The sequence below is a fragment of the Arachis hypogaea genome, chromosome 4 (genome assembly GCF_003086295.3).
Source record: "Arachis hypogaea cultivar Tifrunner chromosome 4, arahy.Tifrunner.gnm2.J5K5, whole genome shotgun sequence".
Lineage (NCBI taxonomy): Eukaryota > Viridiplantae > Streptophyta > Magnoliopsida > Fabales > Fabaceae > Arachis > Arachis hypogaea.
Genome location: NC_092039.1, coordinates 733,473 through 739,472, shown reverse-complemented (window position 1 = coordinate 739,472; position 6,000 = coordinate 733,473).

Here is a 6,000-nt window from a genome sequence, read left to right as displayed (position 1 = left end):
CGGACTTCGGGGAGTAAGTCGAGCTCCTCTTTGTGTCCCCGTACATTTCCGACTTCGTCATGGAGAACTACCCTTGGACTTTGCTCATTGATTTCTATTGGTATCACGGCTTCTACGCCATAGACTAGTCGGAAAGGTGTTTCTCCCGTGGCGGATTGGGGAGTTGTCCTATAAGCCCATAGCACCTGAGGGAGCTCTTCAGCCCAAGCTCCTTTTGCTTCCTGTAGTCTCTTCTTTAGCCCTGTCAGTATGACTTTGTTGGCTACCTCGGCTTGCCCATTGGCTTGTGGGTGTTCTACCGAGGTGAACTGATGTTTGATTTTCATACTGGCTACTAAGCTTCTGAAGGTAGCGTCGGTGAATTGGGTTCCGTTATCTGTAGTAATGGAATAAGGTATCCCATATCTTGTGATGATGTTTTTGTAGAGGAACCTGCGACTTCTTTGAGCGGTGATGGTGGCCAATGGTTCTGCTTCTATCCACTTTGTAAAGTAATCTATTCCCACGATCAGGTATTTGACTTGTCCTGGCGCTTGGGGAAAAGGACCTAACAAATCCATTCCCCATTTTGCAAAAGGCCATGGAGAAGTGATACTGATGAGCTCTTCTGGTGGAGCCACGTGGAAATTCGCATGTATCTGACATGGTTGACACTTTTTCACAAATTCTGTGGCATCTTTCTGTAAGGTCGGCCAGTAGAATCCAGCTCGGATTATTTTTCTGGCTAGTGACCTTGCTCCGAGATGATTTCCGCAGATCCCACAATGTACTTCCTCCAATACCTCGGGAGTTTTTGAAGTCGGTACGCACTTTAACAATGGTGTTGATATCCCCCTTCTATAGAGGACATTTCTCACCAAGGTGTAGTGTTGTGCTTCCCTTCGGATCTTTTTAGCTTCTTTCTCCTCCTTAGGGAGGATGTCGAATTTTATGTATTCGACTAGAGGGTTCATCCATCCGAGGTTTAAACCTGTTACCTCAAGTACTTCTTGTTTGTCTTCTGTTTTTGCTACGGAGGGTTCTTGGAGGGTTTCTTGAATCAGGCTTCTGTTGTTTCCTCCTGGTTTGGTACTTGCTAACTTGGACAGGGCGTCTGCTCTGCTATTTAAGTCCCGAGTTATGTGTTTAACCTCAGTTTCTGCAAAATGCTCGAGGTGTTCCATAGTTTTGTCCAAGTACCTCTTCATGTTTGGGTCCTTTGCCTGATATTCTCCACTTATCTGGGAGGTCACCACCTGTGAGTCGCTATATATCCTCACCTTTGTAGCACCGACTTCTTCTGCTAACTTTAGTCCGGCGATCAAGGCTTCATATTCTGCCTGATTATTTGAAACCGGAAATTCAAATTTTAAGGAAACCTCTATCTGGGTTCCTCTCTCATCTACCAATATTATGCCTGCGCCGCTTCCCGTTTTGTTGGAGGATCCGTCTACATAGAGTTCCCATGTAGTCGGTTTTTTCTCTTGATCCCCTGCGTATTCCGCCACGAAGTCGGCGAGGCATTGGGCTTTAATTGCGGTCCGAGTTTCATATCTCAAATCGAACTCGGAGAGCTCTATTGCCCATTGAACCATTCTCCATGCAACATTCGTCTTTTGGAGGATCTGCTTCATGGGTTGGTTCGTACGGATTCGTATTGTGTGAGCTTGAAAGTAAGGTCGTAACCTTCGTGAGGCTATTACTAAGGAGTAGGCAAACTTTTCTAGTTTGTGGTACCTTAGTTCAGGGCCTTGTAGTACTTTACTGATAAAGTGGACTGGATGTTGTCCGACCTCGTCTTCTTTTATCAGGGCTGACGAGACAGCCCTGGTTGCTACGGATAAGTACAGAACGAGGTCTTTCCCTGGTACTGGTCGGGTTAGAATAGGAGGTTGGCTTAAAAACTTTTTGAACTCCTGGAACGCCTCCTCGCATTCAGGAGTCCATTTGAACTGGCATCCCTTTCTTAATAAGGAAAATAGTGGAAGGGATTTTAGCGCCGATCCCGCCAGAAATCTAGAGAGGGCTGCAAGTCGGCCATTGAGCTGCTGGACTTCTCTCAGACAAGTCGGGCTTTTCATTTCTAGGATGGCTCTACACTTATCGAGATTGGCTTCAATCCCTCTTTGTGTTAGCATAAACCCTAGAAATTTTCCTGCCTCCACCGCGAAGGCGCACTTTGCAGGATTTAGTCTCATCCCATGCAGCCTTTTGGTGTCAAAGACCTGTGAGAGGTCGGACAAGAGGTCGACTTCCTTCTTGGTTTTTACTAGCATGTCGTCGACGTATACTTCCATTAGGCTCCCCAGGTGGGGGGAAAACACTTTATTCATCAACCTTTGATATGTGACTCCTGCATTCTTCAATCCAAATGGCATGACCACGTAGCAAAAGTTAGCTCTGGGTGTGATGAATGAAGTTTTTTCCTGGTCTGGCTCATACATCGGGATTTGATTATATCCCGAGTAGGCGTCCATGAACGATAAGTATTGGTACCCCGAGTTGGAATCCACTAGGGTATCAATACTTGGTAGGGGATAAGGGTCCTTGGGACATACAACAACAACAAAGCCTTGTCCCACTAAGTGGGGTCGGCTATATGAATCAAACGACGCCATTGTGCTCTGTCATGTATCATGTCTACAGAGAGACCGTTTACATATAGATCTCGTTTGACCACCTCATGGATGGTCTTCTTAGGTCTTCCTCTGCCTTTCGCCCTTTGTCCATCTTCCATCTCATCTACCCTCCTGACTGGATGTTCTATCGGTCTTCTTCTCACATGTCCAAACCACCTGAGACGTGATTCAACCATCTTTTCCACAATGGGTGCTACTCCAACTCTCTCCCTTATATCTTCATTCCTTATTTTATCCAATCGCGTATGACCACTCATCCATCTCAACATCTTCATCTCTGCCACACTCAGCTTATGTTCGTGCTCCCCTTTAGCCGCCCAACACTCCGTACCATACAGCATAGCCGGTCTTATGGCTGTGCGATAGAATTTACCTTTAAGTTTTAAAGGCACTTTTTTGTCGCATATAAAACCAGATGCACTCTGCCATTTTGACCAACCTGCTTGGATCCTATGATTTACATCCTGTTCAATCTCTCCATTATCCTGTATGATACACCCAAGATACTTAAAACTTTTAACTTTTCTTAGGATGTTTTCTCCAATCTTCACCTCTATATTGGGATTTTCCCTTCTCAGACTGAACTCACATTCCATATATTCCGTCTTGCTACGGCTTATGCGCAGACCATACACTTCTAAAGCTTCTCTCCATAACTCCAACTTCTTATTTAGGTCTTCCCTTGACTCTCCCATAAGGACGATATCATCGGCAAACAGCATGCACCATGGTACAGGCTCTTGGATGTGCTCTGTGAGTAATTCCAAGACTAATGTGAAAAGGTATGGACTTAAGGATGATCCCTGGTGTAATCCTATACTAATAGGGAATTCCTCCGTCACACCACCTTGAGTCTTCACACTAGTTGTGGCCCCATCATACATGTCTTTAATTGCCCGAATATATGCGATCCTTACTCTCCTCTTTTCTAAAATCTTCCATAAGACCTCCCTTGGTACCCTATCATACGCTTTTTCCAAATCAATAAACACCATATGTAGATCCCTTTTATTACTACGATATCTCTCCATCATCCTTCTTAATAGGTATATCGCTTCAGTGGTAGATCTTCCTGGCATAAATCCAAATTGGTTCTCTGTTACTTGTGTCTCTTTTCTCAACCTCCGTTCTATCACCCTTTCCCATAACTTCATAGTATGACTCATAAGCTTAATCCCTCTATAGTTTCCGCAACTTTGTATATCCCCCTTATTCTTGTAGATAGGTACCAAGGTACTCTTTCTCCACTCATCAGGCATCTTCTTTGACCTTAAAATCTCATTAAAAAGCTTGGTTAACCAGTTGATGCCTTTTTCTCCAAGACCCTTCCAAACCTCAATCGGGATATTATCAGGTCCTACTGCCCTGCCATTTTTCATCTGCTTTAGAGCCTCTTTTACCTCGAAGTCTCGAATCCTTCGATAGTAGTCAAAGTTTTGATCTTCTTCCCTTGTACATAATCGACCAAGGCTCGGAAGAGTCTTCTGTCCCTCATTAAATAACTCGTAGAAGTAGCTCTTCCACCTTTCATTAATCTTCTCCTCTTGAGCCAACACCTCTCCATCCTTATCCTTTATGCACTTAACTTGATCCAAATCTCTCGTTCTTCTTTCCCGGCTCTTTGCGATTCTATATATACCTTTTTCTCCTTCTTTCGTACCCAAAGACTGGTAGAGACCCTCATATGCTCTTGTTTTTGCCTCACTTACAGCCACTTTTGTCTCTTTCTTAGCCGCCTTATATTTTTCCCAGTTATCTGCATTGCGGCATAAAGACCACTCTTTAAAGCATTCCCTTTTTATTTTTATCTTTTCTTGTATACTCGCATTCCACCACCAGGACTCCTTGTCTCTTGGTCCTATTCCTTTAGATTCACCAAAACTTTCTTTTGCTGTCCTTCTAATAACTTCTGCCATCTCCCTCCACATCTCTTCCGCGCTTCCCTTCCCATCCCACTTTGCCTCTTCTCCTACCCGTCTTAGGAAGCTTCTTTGTTCCTCACCTTTCATCCGCCACCACCTCGTCGTTGGGTTCTTCGTATGATGTCTTTTCCTCAACTTTTGCTCAACGCGAAAATCCATGACGAGCACCCTATGTTGTGTTGTCAAACTCTCTCCCGGGATAATTTTACAGTTAATGCAAAATTTCCGGTCGACTCTCCTCAACAAGAAGAAGTCGATTTGAGAGCTTGTCATGCCACTCTTATAGGTTATAAGATGTTCGTCTCTCTTTTTAAAACATGTATTTACGATGAGAAGATCAAAGGTTGAGGAAAAGTCCAAAATAGTTTTACCCTCGGCATTGATCACCCCGAAACCATGGCCTCCGTGAATACTCCCATATCCAGTCACTTCTCTCCCAACATGGCCATTTAAATCTCCTCCTAAGAAGATCTTATCTCCCAAAGGTATGCCTTGAACCAAACTCTCTAGATCCTCCCAAAACCTTATCTTGTGTTGTTCGTCCGAACCCACTTGCGGTGCATAGGCACTAATCACATGGAAAGCACCTCCCTCCACCACAAGTTTGATAGAGATGATCCGATCTCCTACCCTCTTGACATCTACTACGTCCTTCTTCCACTGCTTATCCACAATTATTCCAACCTCATTCCTATTCTTCACCTTTCCTGTATACCAAAGTTTGAAACCAGAAGTATCCAACTCCCTAGCCTTTCCACCAACCCATTTCGTTTCTTGTAAGCACATAATGTTAATCTTCCTCCTTGTCATGGTGTCCACCATCTCCATGGACTTTCCTGTTAGAGTGCCTATGTTTCATGTCCCAAATCTCAACCTTCTGTCGCTTCGATCTTTACCTTTTACTTTGTGAACTAGCTTATTTACCCTCGTCCGTTCACGGAGACGCGGGAACCCTTGCTCATTTAACACTACATCCGGGCACCGATGCAGCGGCTCTTGCTTTGACACCGTACTCGAGCCATACGGCGCGTTGCTTCCGGGCAACGACCTAGCTTTAGCGCAATAATGTCTTTGATTCATGTCATGGGGGTTCGGCTATATTTTTATGTTGGTTGCCGAAGACCTAACACAACCCTCCTCCTTTATCCGGGCTTGGGACCGGCTATGTACCGCAAGTGTAACATAGGCGGAGTTATAAGGGTCCTTGGGACATGCTTTATTTAAATCGGTATAGTCGACACACATTCTCCATTTGCCATTCTGTTTTTTGACTAGCACTACATTGGCTAGCCATGTTGGGTACTTGACCTCTCTGATAAAGCCGGCTTCCAGGAGCGCCTGTACTTGCTCTTCTACTATTAGGGCTCGTTCTGGGCCGAGCTTGCGTCTTCTTTGTTGTACGGGTCGGGACCCTGGATAAACCGAGAGCTTGTGGGACATGAGCTCGGGGTCAATCCCAG